Here is a 13,613-nt window from a genome sequence, read left to right as displayed (position 1 = left end):
TCGCAGGAGTCTCAACGGCACGCTTACAATCGCCGCCATCGTGACACACATTTTTCACCAGGCTCTCTCGTGCTGCTTTGGTGTCCTTGCTGCCGAATGGGGTTCTCCGAGAAACTCCTTCCGTGCTACAAAGACCCTTACCGTATTCTACGTCAAGTGACCAATGTCACTTACGAGATAAACCCCGTGGCCTCCGCCATGCCACCCGGTTCCACATAACCTGACGTCGTACACGTCTCTCGGCTTAAGCCTTACTATGCCCTTACCGACGACCCCGTCCCGGTGCTTTTCTGCCGGGGGTCGTGTTACGGTGGAAAAGAGGACAAGGTTGTCGACGGTGAAGTTTATACACGCATCGTGTAAATACATCGTGTAAATAGTTTTATACCCGTGACAATACTAATGGAGGCTTGGCTGTCTTGACGCGCTTGACGACGCACGGGGTTGACGCAACCATGTGCTTCTGAAGGGTCGGCACAAGCAACCCTGAACACGTATTAGTCTACGCAAGATTTTTTTTTTTTTTACTATTGGTTTCTGCGTCTGGTCTAACCGTGCGGCATAATCACAGTATTCTGCCTAATTTCACGACAAAGATGTCTCTAATAAGGAGCGCGCCGAATCAGGAAAGCATTCCGACGCGCAAGACGAGGAAAAAGAAAAAGGAAAAACCGGCCTGCGCGTTTTCCTTCCGCCCGGAGAGCGCTCGTGTCACGTGCGCCGCTATAGCTCAGTGGTAGAGCACTGGTCTCGTAAACCAGGGGTCGTGAGTTCAAACCTCACTGGCGGCAGGGCTTTTTTTTTTCTGATTTCTTTTTTTTTTTTAAGTTTCAGCGCAGCATGTATGGCTAGGGCATTTCTGTCGTCCGCGAACAACCCGCGAACTAGCTCGCTGGCGCCCCCTCGGCGCAACCGATCGAACGCGCTCGTTCCACTGCTCGCGCGTTCGTCGTCTTATTCCAGAGCTGGCTCCATTGCCGCTCATCATTCCAGCGTAGAATTTCACTTCTCTTCTGTCGTCGTAATGGAGAGGCGGCGTTAAATTTCTTTTGTTCTTTTTTTTTTTCATTTACGTTGGTATGAACCATTGCTTAAGGGGGTATGAGCCATTCATTGTCTTACGTGACGGACGCATTTAATAACTGAGGTGATACGAGAATGTGTGTGCATACCCATCGTCACGATGATCACCCATCAGGGCAACAAATATGTTCGTACGTTTGCTCAAACTTCTGTGTCCCCTCTGTGTCGTGTGCTAAACAGCTTCGCCGTCATCCACCATCACAGAGTGGAATGGCTGATGTTTTGTTTTTCTAGTTAGCATAGAATGTGCCGCGTTATGAAAGCGGATACTGAAGTGAGCAAAAAAACAGAAGCGCCCTGTTTAAACAAACAAACTACCAAAAAAACAAAGAGAAGTACGGCGATTTTTTTTTCGAATTCGCTTCTAACCAAACGAATTTGGCAGTTTCGCCTTATGGCACAGCATTGATAGCGAGATCAAGCTGTTCAGCGTTGTGCTGAAGGCGTCTCACAAAGCTGGCATGTCGGGGAGAACCACCAGTGGCGTTGTAGACGTCGATTCTCGATGGCGCACGAGATGAGACCGAAGGAAAAACCATCTAGCACCAAAATAGAGGATTAGCTATATTTATCTTGACTCTAGGGATGGTCGATTGGTATTCTTTATTCGAATAACGATTTATCATTCATAATTTTAGCCTCTAATCGATTAATCCCTTTCGATACAGGGTTTTTCATCAATTATTTGATTATTCGAAATTTTTTGCCGCGCACATTAAAAAGGTTGATACCCAGTTACCTTCTTTTGTGGGACCCTACTTGAATATTTGAGAGGTGCAACCAAGTTAGAAATACGAGTGTATAAAGTTTGAGAAGGAATAATCTTTAATTTGTTGCAGACTAAATAGAGTTGGCAGTATACTAGCCTTTGAAAAGATAAACAGTAGATGTTATAAAATGGCGCTTAGAGCATAATTAAACAAGATACACTGCACTGGTGAATCCCAGTACACTGGTGGCGTACAGTACAGTTAAACGAGAAATAAGAAGAATGGCAAAAGTGAAAGGTGAAGTCCAACTAAAATATGCAATAAATTGCAATATGCACAAGGGAAAAGAAATTACAGCTTCACTTCGCTTCACTTTATTCACCTTAAAGACCCCCTGGGGGGGTATTACATAAGGTGTGGGTAGGATTTAGGTAGGTAGGATTTAGGTAGGATTTAGGACTGCTATAGGATTTTAAGCCACATGCTCTTTTCTACAGAGCGGAGGAATGTCAATTGACTGCGATGTTTGGGTGAAACCGACAGCTTCATTGAATAGTCACACAACCAGCATGTGAGAAAAGACACTCGGAAGCTACAGATTTGCTGGAATCGACATGAAATCCATCGCTATGTCAAATACATGCTCTAAACCGGCGCGAATGCTGTGCCACGTCTTTAGTGGACTGGGAGTGACACGACGATCAACGACTGGGTTGGTATAGTATGCCTTCAATTGCGAAAACATTTCACCACGCCGCCCGAAGCCTGCGGCTTCGGGCGGCGTGGTGGCGTGTGGAAGAAGAGAGGGGAAGCGCTCGGCCCGGCATGACTTGGGTCTCGCAAAAACAGTCGACAGCTACTCTACCAAAGCCGCACAATCAGTGCTCGGGATCCGCCATTCTAGTGCGATTTCAAAATTTTCGCGCCACTCCTGTCAAACTCTAGAAAACAATTAATCGAACATGCCTAATCAATTAAGTCGATGAAATGAAAGGTGGACATAGATGAATAATAATCATCTTGCGGGATACTTTTAATCGATTAATCCTCTAATCATTCATCAATATTACCAACCCTATTTTACCCTTACTGGTCCGTTCCGCTCAGACCTGTGTATGCGCCGCGGTGTAGTATATGCATAACGTAAACCTAAAACTATTCCAGTCTGTTGTTATTTCAAATTGGCCATTATCTCAACGTGATAGGTCAAAATGGGTCGGGCTCTGCCCATGTGGGTGCGGCGCCCGCCTATGTGGGCTGGACCCGAACCATTCTGACCTATCGGGGAGGGCTAAAGGCCGATTTGGAATAAAAACAGATAAAAAGCAAGCACATGGACGAATGCTTCCAGTTGTAGGAATGAAGGAAAAAGGGTTTATTGGCTTAGTTACACGGCTTCAGTTACGGAAGCCTACTCCATGCAGGAACAAGTTAAACGTCCGAGTCACATAAGTACCCTCGGCCCCACTGCACGAAAAGTCTCTGCTTTTCAATTCAATTCAGTCAATTCAGTCTTTATTTTTCTCTTGAACAGAGAAGGAGACAGGACTAAAAGCTCGTAAGCTTGACAGAGGTCCTGCCCCCTTTATCAACTCGGCAGCACAGTACACAGGCAGAGATTATCGATTGTCCAAATAAACACTGAAACTAAATAACAAGACACTTTGTAAAAGGCAGCGCTATGCATTGCAGCACAAACATAGGCATTAGAAAAACAAATAATTGGTCATGGGGAAACGGAAAAATTAATAACAGGTATAGGTTTAAACTGAGTGCAGTATTACGTAATCTTGTTAAGAAAATATAGCTTAATAACATCACTTGAATGCTGAAAGGGGTCAAATAAGTCTCTGTTCAATTTATTTAATAATACTGGAACAGTATAAGAAAGACTGCTCGGTATAATATGCCCTAGGCGTCGGCACTAACCAAATTTCTTTATGTCTAGTCTGCAGGATATGCGTGTTTTTCTGAAGTTTTGCCAGATAATTAATATAATGTTCATCACCTTGTGAAGAGCGTTTATAGATCATTAAAAGTCTATAATTGTGTAAACTATAGATTGGCAGGATTTCATATTTTAAAAACAAATCATGTGTGGGGGAACAATAAGGAGCACAAGCAATGCATCTTACAGCTCTTTTTTGAAGAAGGTGAAGCTTGGATAAATTTGTGACACCCGTAGTGCCCCAAACTGTACAACAATATTGCAAAAGAGAAAGAACTAATGAGTTGTATAGCAATAGCCTTACATTTAGAGGAAGAATACCGCGCAGGCGCAACATGACACCGACAGCTGAAGACACTTTTGATCTGATATAGTCAACATGATCATTCCAAGTCAAATGCTTGGAAAATATAACGCCAAGGATTTTAACAGAATCAACAATTTCAACAGTATCAGAGCTTAAGAACACGTTCAACGGCCTAGAAATTACTTTCGGAAAGTACAATATTATTTTTGTCTTTTTAGAATTATTCTTCAAACAATTTGATTTTGCCCATGTATTTAATGCACTCAGTGTTTTGATTGCTTTCTCTTCAATGTCACTTTCTGATCTCCCGGTTATGAACACCGAAGTGTCATCAGCGTAGGATACAATCTTTCCATCAGTTACACATTGTACAATATCATTTATATAGATTAAAAATAAAAGCGGTCCCAATATGCTTCCTTGGGGGACTCCTGCATAAATATTTTGTATTGAAGACAACGAATTTTTAAAGTCAACATATTGTGTTCTGTTCGACAAATAAGATTTTATAAGATCGTGAGCTTTTCCTCGGACACCATAGTTTGACAGTTTATGTAGTAAAATTCTGTGGTTTATCAAGTCAAAAGCCTTAGTAAAATCTATATATATGCCTGCACCTATTTCCTTATTTTGAAACATATCTATAATGATTTCTTTTTGAGTCAGTAATGCTGTTTCAGTGGATCGATTCTTTCGAAAGCCGTGCTGAAAGTCAAGGAGCAGGTTATGTTTTTCAAAGAAAGATAGTACCCTACCGTGCATTAATTTTTCTATACCCTTCGAGAACACTGGCAGTATAGAAATTGGACGATAGTTAGGAATCAAATTCTTGTTGCCGCTTTTGAAAACCGGTATCACTCGAGCCATTTGCAGTGCCTTTGGAAATACAGCGGTAGATAATATGAGATTGTAAATGTGAGTAACAGCGGGGCATATTAGGTGAAGAACATGTTTAATGGGCACTATTTGGAGACCAGTTGCATCTACTGACTTGCTATTTTTTATATTACTTATGCACGAGAAAACTTCTGTGTAGTTCGTGGGCGCAACGAAAAGGGATGATGGACAGCTGCTTCCCTTCATGAATTCAATGTAATTTTGGCTGCACTCTACCTGACTCTGAGATGCCTGTAAAATAAAGAAATTGTTGAAAGCGTCAGCTAAACAGGTCCCATAAATTCGTTTTCCTTCATGCTGAAAGTTTTCGGAAGTATCACGGGTATTTCGTTGCAATAAGCAATTCAGTTTTCACCAGATTACATCCGACCGCTGTTCTTCAGGGCTCCAAAATACATTTGTGAAATAGGCGTCTCGAGCCATTCTTAGTTTTGATGTTAGATTATTTCTGTACTTTTTGAATTGCCGAAGCAACTCTTCATCCTTTGATTGTACAAATTGTGCGTACAATCGGTTCTTATGCTTGACCATTTGGAGCAAGTCGGACGTCATCCAGGGTTTCCGTGCTTTTGATGACGTGGCTGTCTTTCTTAGTGGAAAATGTGCATCATATATAGCCTTGAATGTAGTGATGAAGTTAAGGTAAGCGGTATCACTACTATCTTCCTCGAAAACGTGGTTCCAGGTCTGTTGGCTAATCGCAGCAAGAAAGGATTCAAGATTTTTGTTCGTTATAGATTGTGTATAAATTATTTGCCTTTTGTAATTAACATGTACAGCCTTATCAGCTATCATGACGATTCCTAGATGATCACTAATGTCGGTATAAACTACGTCTGCAGTTACTAAATTACTGTCAACATTTGTAATGAATACATCTAATAAAGATTCACTTTCTAGAGTCACTCGCGTCGGCTTTGTTATTACGCTAAAAAAACCATTAGCAGCAATTAAATACTGGAGTTCTTTTTGGGATTGACTCAATGAAAGCATATTTATGTTAATATCGCCACCTAGGACCATATCTACAGATTGATCAGATGCGTAGCTAAAAATATTTTCAAGAAATTCAAAGAAGTGATTAATGGCGCCAGATGGTGGCCTGTAAATAACGCAGAAAAGTTTGTTAGAACTTCGTAGAGTGAGCACTTCGTAATCAGCAGTTGTGGTCGTGTATTCTACGACTATTTCGCACGACAATGTTTCTCTAAGCAGAAGTGCGACGCCGCCTCCCCTTTTATTTTCGCGGCTTTGATAGAAGCACTGATAGCCGGGACGGTGAAATACAATTGATGCTGGTGTGTACCAGGTTTCAGTTAACATGATCGCAGTAAGTGACACTCCGAAAGTATCGAGTAGAACAGTTAATTCATCTTCTTTGTTTGTTAAGGATCTGACGTTTAAATGAAAAACTGACAAAACAGATTTTTTTTGGTTTCACTATATGCTTAATTTCGTGTGGCTGATAACCCATGTCGAGAAACAAATTTTAGGTGTCTGCAGGTATAACTACACAATTTGACGCAAATCATCAAACTTGGTGATCGCCATGACTGCTGAGGTATCCGTTCTGCGCACAAATATTTTACCATTCCGAGTCCATATATATTTCCACTGGCACTCCTTTTTCTTTGCATTTGCCGCACCGAACAGTTTTTTCATGGAAGGGCTCAAGTGCTCATTAATGAAGATGGGGGTTTTGGGTTCAAGTTCAATGTCCTCTGACGTTATCCTCAGCTTTCGAGCTTTCTCAAGAAAGCAGTCACGGATTGATCTGCGAACAAACTGCACCACTATATTTGGCGCTTCTGTATTCCCCGTAGTTCGGACGCGGTGACAGACCTCGATGTCTCCACTTTCAAGGGGCATCTTAATAGCCTTCGCTATATTTTTTGTGATATCCATGACATTCTCGTCTTGCGTCTTCGGAACACCTTTCACTTCAACGTTGTGACACCGCATGTGCTGTTCATTTTGTAGAAGTTTCACTTCATGCTCTTGAACTTGAGCATGCAAAGCGTCTCGTTCCTTTTCTAGTTTTACTACGGATGTTCTTAGCTGTCCATTTTCCAATTCAACGCGGTTCACGGACGTTTTCATTTCTTCATAACTCTCGTTTATGAATCCTAGGCTGTTCTTTATGTCGCGGATGTCCTTTCTTATGTCCCTTTCGAGACTTTCCCGTAGTTCACGGAACTCTTGTTTAAGTTCTCGTTTCAATTCCTCAAAAAGTTTAACAAGTTCCTTTGACATTGCCACTGGGCAAAGGGGAAAATAAGCTTGCAGTTCGGATGACGCAATGACAACAACAGTACACAAGAGCAAGTACAAGCGACAGTTGGTATGGTAGTTGGTATGACGCAATGACAACAACAGTACACAAGAGCAAGTACAAGCGATAGTTGGTATGCAACAGCAGCAGCAGCAGTCACGGCAAACGAAAAAGCTCCCAGGCTAGTAGGGCAAAATTTCACCAACCTGAGAATGTACAGCAAAGCGCTTAGAAAAGCGTGCGATCGCCGTGACTGCTGCTGCCAAGTAAGGCGTCGATGCGTTCTTCGCCGGCTTTTCTGCTCTCCGCCAGGAATCCGCGCAGGCGCAGTACACTAGGCCAGGAAATGCCCTTGAAGTACGTGGTCCGATGATGGTCGTCGTGTCCAGCGATAGCCGAAGTCAAACCGCTCGCAGATATAGCTTGGCCGGCACCTGAGAATGTACAGCAAAGCGCTTAGAAAAGCGTGCGATCGCCGTGACTGCTGCTGCCAAGTAAGGCGTCGATGCGTTCTTCGCCGGCTTTTCTGCTCTCCGCCAGGAATCCACGCAGGCGCAGTACACTAGGCCAGGAAATGCCCTTGAAGTACGTGGTCCGATGATGGTCGTCGTGTCCAGCGATAGCCGAAGTCAAACCGCTCGCAGATATAGCTTGGCCGGCACCTGAGAATGTACAGCAAAGCGCTTAGAAAAGCGTGCGATCGCCGTGACTGCTGCTGCCAAGTACCGTCGTCTTCCCTAGGCGAGTTGACTGAGGAATCTGAGGACTGTATCGCAGCCAATCACAACCGTCGAATCGGTCGCGATACCACGCTCATGATATCGCATCGTTCCGTGGCACTCCCACCTCCGATGTACTCCTGTCGTAGCAGCACCCCTACCATAGTAACACTCCTACCATATAGCAGCACTCCCACCACCGATGGTATGGAATATGTGACAAGATAGCAACCTGCGAATTCAAGGTCGCCGTTGTTCTTCGATACCATTTGATGTTGGCCCCCCTCATCATTAGTTCAGGCTGTCAGGTAGTGGTGGGGGTAGTGGCCTTTTGTGGACCCGTCAACAGTCGGTGTCCACGCTGCGCTGACGTCTGGAGAGGCGCTGATGGATGGGTGCGGGTTTGCTTCGTGGCAAACGTCGAACTGCGAATCCAAGGTTGTCGTCGTTTTTCGGTAGCACTTGATGTGTGCCAGCCCTTTTGATCATTAGTTCAGGCCGTCAGGTAGCGGCAGTGGCCTTTTGTGGAGCTGTTAGCCGTTGGTGTCAACGCTGCGTTGACTTCTTGGTAGGCGCTGATGGATGGGTGGATGTTGTCTTGTGGCAAAACGTCTAATTAACGCCTCTGGCTGTGTTGAGACGTAACAAGACATATACAGGCGCCAAAAACTGTCCTTAAGGCCTACGTATAGGCTCAATTAATAAGAACTTCCGCTGTGCATCTGAGGGTAAATTATAATTTTGTATGGGACACAGCCCGCTGAACCTTGATTTTGCGAAATTCATTTTATTTTTTCAATAAAACGGAATGAGGCGAGTTGTGTAGGTTACAAGATTTATGTGAAATCTAATGTGACTTGACACCGAGGGAGAAATTGTGAAAGATGTGACAAAGAAGCACCATCTCAAAATTTTCGGGTTTCATCTTGTGTGTCCTTTTTTTTCCTTCACTCAGTATATTACTTTGTATATGCAGAAAAGGAACACGCTCAATGTTCACCGAAGTTAGCGACACATACTTGTACTTCGTCGGTCAGAACCTTTGACAGTTCTTTCAATAGCGAAAGCCCGGGATTGTTGTCCGAGACAGAATGAAGTTTCGAACTTACTCTGTGCAGCAGCTCCATTGCGGATGGTGGCGAACCTTTCCTGAACGTCCAAAATGAGCCCCGAATTCCAGGTAAGAGTTGCGCCCGAGTATTCAAGTATCTCGATGATGTCGGCTGAAAACGGGAAGTGAGCGTGCACAAGTACGCAAGTCACCTTCACGAGTATCGTCGCGTAGTGCAGCTTGAGTCCTTCTCACAGCGATGCTCTCGCCTGCTGCAAAAGTGTTAGTAACAGCCTTTGCACCAGCAAAGTGTTTGTTTAATAATCGGATCCTTTCGTTCCGGTTCCTCAGCGGGTGATAGCGTTATGAACAAGATGAGGCTATGTATGGCAAAACACGGAAAATACATTTTTAGCCCCTGAAAATCCAATATAGGCACCAACATCGAAATAAGCATTTATAGGCACGATAAAAGTGCCACTAAAAGGTTTATAGACCTATAGATTGTGCTTATGTAATAACTAGGCACGATAAGGACCTAATAAAAACATGAATGCGCATTTTGCCTAACGTTCTGCTCTCTATAGTTATCTCCTTGATACTAGCGACGGATGCTGACCACGTACGTAACCGCAGATCACTGTAGGTGAGGCGGCTGTTAACAAGTGCACCATATGGGCTTTTTAAAATCGCACTCTTTATGCTAAATAGGCATTTTCGCTTTATTCTATGTGTATAACGATCTAAAAGAATCGTTCACGCTAACAAGTGGTGCTGCTTTCGCGGCAACGAGTGCAACGGCAGAAGCGTGGTGAGCCGTGGGGTCCCAGATTGCATAGCGGTGCACATGAGTGCTGTATTCTGGGGTGCTCCCTCCTGAGGCCTCCGTCTGCCGGTATTTATATTCTTTTCGCATGATAAACGAATTCATAGGACCAAATCACACAGAAAACGTGAATTCGAGCTTTCCACTATAGAAAGAAGTGCGAAAGAAAGAAGGACACGTAGAGAGAAGGAAGAGGGGGGCCCTTCTGGAACGTACTGTACGCCCCCCCCCCTCCCAAGAAAAAGAAGAAAGAAAAGAAAGAAAGAACGGAAAAAGATAATGAATAAAGAAAAATCGGCCTGCGCGTTTTCTTTCAGCCCAGAGAGCGCGCGTGTCACGTGCGCCGCTATAGCTCAGTGGTAGAGCACTGGTCTCGTAAACCAGGGGTCGTGAGTTCAAACCTCACTGGCGGCAGGAGTTTTTTGTTTTTCGACATTTTTATTTTAACCTGTATTCAATATCAGTTTACCAATAAACTTTCTCAAAAAATCGTAAACGCGAAATGTGTCGCACGATGAAAGGGGATAGTGAACAAAAAAAAGAAAAAGGGAGGGTCCTGCTTACGTCCCGCGTGTCTTGTTCGCGGGTTATGTTGGATGTAACATTTACGTGGTGCTCTTCTGCGTTTGCCGCATTATCACTGTTATCGTGGTATCGCGCCGTTCCAAGGCGCTCTCGAAATGTTGCATTGTCTTTTGGAATCATGCACATTGCTCTACGCACCTGCTGCTCCGGTGCAAGGCGGTCCCGTTATACATGAGCCTGTGGCAAACAAATATGAAGATCGCCGCTCTTCGAGCAAGCACAGAGCTCGTCGTCACTCGCCTGCAGTGAGGAATCAGGGCTTCGATCCGACGAAGGCCCGCCACCGCAGCTCCTGTGCACAGGAGCTCCTCAACGCTCCTACATCACGTAACACGCAAGAGCGGCGTGCTTTGAACCGTCTCGTCCCGGGGTAAGGCGGGCAGCCCACGCACTTCATAAACACGTACGCTCACTTTTGTAAAAGCCCTAATTTTCTCATTTGAAAGATAACCGGCCGCTATTTTACTTAAATACGTTTCAATATTTTTCGTAGTCGACATTTACGCATCGTCCTTCCGATTCTGCACAAATCCGGACATTTCGTGACAAAATATTTTTAAAAAATGTTTTACGGAATTATTAAGAACCACCTGGGGCAGATGGCATAATTCTTTCCCTTGGGCTAGATTATTCGAAGAGGCGGACATTACTATAGCACGAGAAATCAAAATACATATTCAAGTAAATAAAACCCGCCGTGGTTGCTCAGTGGCTATGGTGTTAGGCTGCTGAGCACGAAGTAGCGGGATCGAATCCCGGCCGCGGCGGCCGCATTTCGATGGGGGCGAAATGCGAAAACACCCGTGTACTTAGATTTAGGTGCACGTTAAAGAACCCCAGGTGGTCAAAATTTCCGGAGTCCTCCACTACGGCGTGCCTCATAATCAGAAAGTGGTTTTGGCACGTAAAACCCCATAATTTAAACAAAACAAATGACTAATTAACTTCCTAATTAATTGCTTTGCGGCAAATATTGCAATTTATTAAGCGTAGCCGGTGAGTTTGCGAGACGTATCCACTGGAAATGGATTTACAGGATGACATCAGTATCGACATATTATTTCCCAAAGTGTGGGGCGAAATACATTGGCGTTCCAGTTACTTTTGTGCTTCAGTGCATAAAAGAGCGTTTTGTTAAAACAAAAGTGAGTGGAACGACAGCGAATTTTTTACGGCGAGTTCAATGGCGCGTGCCACCAAACTGGTGTCATTCTGGAAATTCATTCCAAGTGAATACACCTTGCAAGCTCACCGGCCACAATTCGTAAATTGCAATATGCGCCTTATTATAACTTATTCAGGAGGTATTTAGCGAATGTTTGTTAATAATTGGTTGTGTGTTTTGGTTTCTCGTACAAGTAGTGTCCGCGTCTCTGAATAATCCAGCTCAAGGACAAGGATTATGTTACTCCAGCAGGCGATATTTTAAATATTCCATAATTAAAAATGATCACCCCTTATATGATGTAAAGAAGGCTTTGATAAACATCGCGCTAGACGCGCTTTACCTTCTTCCTTCATTTCACAAAAAAATTAAAGAAAATTAAGCAAACAAACAAACAAACAAACAAACAAACAAACAAACAAACAAACAAACAAACAAGCAAACAAACAAATGGCACTGGGACACAAAAACAAACCACTGCAACTGCTCTTCTTTTGTGCTATCACAAGTCAGGCTTCCAAAGTTTTTTTTCCCCCGGCAGCTACAACGGAACTGAGGTAAGACGCTCAAAGCTGCACAGCCGTTGATTGAGAAACAGCAACGTAGCACGAAAAGCGGTTGCAGGAAAGTGCGACGAATAAATGTTTAACAGGAGCGTGGATAATTTTTAAATCGCCTTTTAGAACGCAGATTTCAACCTGTCTGTTTTTATGTTAGGAGAGATTGAAAGTTGCTGCCCCTACTCAAGCTTCTGCTTCGCGCTAGATATATATGCACGTATCAACAAGCCCATCAGGTCCGTTTTTGTTCGTTTCACCGGAAAGAAAATTGCAAGATGGATATATTTTCTTATTCTCACGTGACCTCTAGCTAATAGTTTACAATGTGCAACCTTTCGATGAGCCGATATTTAGGGCTTGAAAGTGCATTAGTAATTTTAATGTGGTAGCTCCGAACTTAAAAGAGATAATCTTTAATTATGAAGAAAAGCGCCTAAGGCAAGTTTCGTCCAACAAAACACTTTTCTTTTTGAAGGCGAAACAGCCTTTAGTGTCATCAAAATTATAAGCACAAGTTTGCTCCTTATCCCTAGGCAACATTTTACCAGAGAAGTACACTCCAAAGATTTTGACACCCTTACGGGTGTAAAAAGTTGTTTGATTTGTCCCGCGGCCAACACCCTCGCCTTTATGGGGAAATATCGAATCGTTTATGGGGACAAATGAAATTTTTTGGTGACTTTTTGGGCTCAGTAAATACAATGATAGCGGCGACAGAGGACCCATAAACTGCGCGATGTAAGCATTATTAGCTAATCGCTGGCAAACTCTCGTGTCGCTTATTTCCCTTGCGCACCAGGTGGTCTGAACTAATACACTATTAAATTGCGGCTTCTCTCAGTGCAGGTGTAGTTTGAGCTCGCTGTCACGTAAAATACATTTTGTTATAGCCTTAAGGGTAAAGGTGGTAGCCTTGAGAAAAATCAGCACCCCAGAGGAGTATAATTTTTTAGGGTGTAACAAGCACAATCGTGAGGGTTTCTCCTAATGTTGCTGAGTAGAAGAAAAGCGATTGTTTGCTAATAGTTGGACCTACTGTTAAAGCACCGCCGCACTAAAGGAAAACATGCGCGGTACGCCGCCGGCGATAAAACACAGATGCGGTACTGCGGCTAGTGCGGCTGCACCAACTGGTGTTAGCCGCTAAGGCAGTCACGTGACAGCACGAAGATATTTCCAGTATTTCTTTGTAGTTGGTTGTTAACGCGAGACTAGTCAGGCAATGACGACTTCGTGGCAAGCGCAACCTAGGGCAACATCACAGCGTGTGTGGCACTGAACAATTTCATAAACTTCCCCCACCTCCTTTCCTACTTGAAGATCCACATAAATCCTCGCTCCGCCTATTGGCGGCGAGGAGTTACGGAGTCGCCATCTATCGGAAGCGCCTCGCTGGCGTAGTATGAGGGATCACGTGGCGCGCTCCTCATAGGTTTTGCTGTCAGCGCTCACTGAAAACACCACGCGCGAGCTCTCCCGCATATTTCTGT

The 13,613-nt window shown here is 43.9% G+C and overlaps 2 non-coding genes across 2 annotated transcripts; both read left to right on the top strand.

The window, feature by feature from the left end:
* Positions 1 to 719: 719 nt before the first annotated feature.
* Positions 720 to 791, top strand: TRNAT-CGU (transfer RNA threonine (anticodon CGU)). Its single transcript has one exon. It is a non-coding gene; the product is annotated as a tRNA-Thr (tRNA).
* A 9,364-nt stretch (positions 792 to 10,155) lies between these two features.
* TRNAT-CGU (transfer RNA threonine (anticodon CGU)) lies at positions 10,156 to 10,227 on the top strand. The gene has a single exon. It is a non-coding gene; the product is annotated as a tRNA-Thr (tRNA).
* The last annotated feature ends 3,386 nt before the right edge of the window (positions 10,228 to 13,613 follow it).

Source organism: Dermacentor andersoni, chromosome 1 (genome assembly GCF_023375885.2).
Source record: "Dermacentor andersoni chromosome 1, qqDerAnde1_hic_scaffold, whole genome shotgun sequence".
Classification (NCBI taxonomy): domain Eukaryota; kingdom Metazoa; phylum Arthropoda; class Arachnida; order Ixodida; family Ixodidae; genus Dermacentor; species Dermacentor andersoni.
Note: the sequence above shows the minus strand (reverse complement) of the source record. Positions and strands in the feature narration are given on the sequence as shown.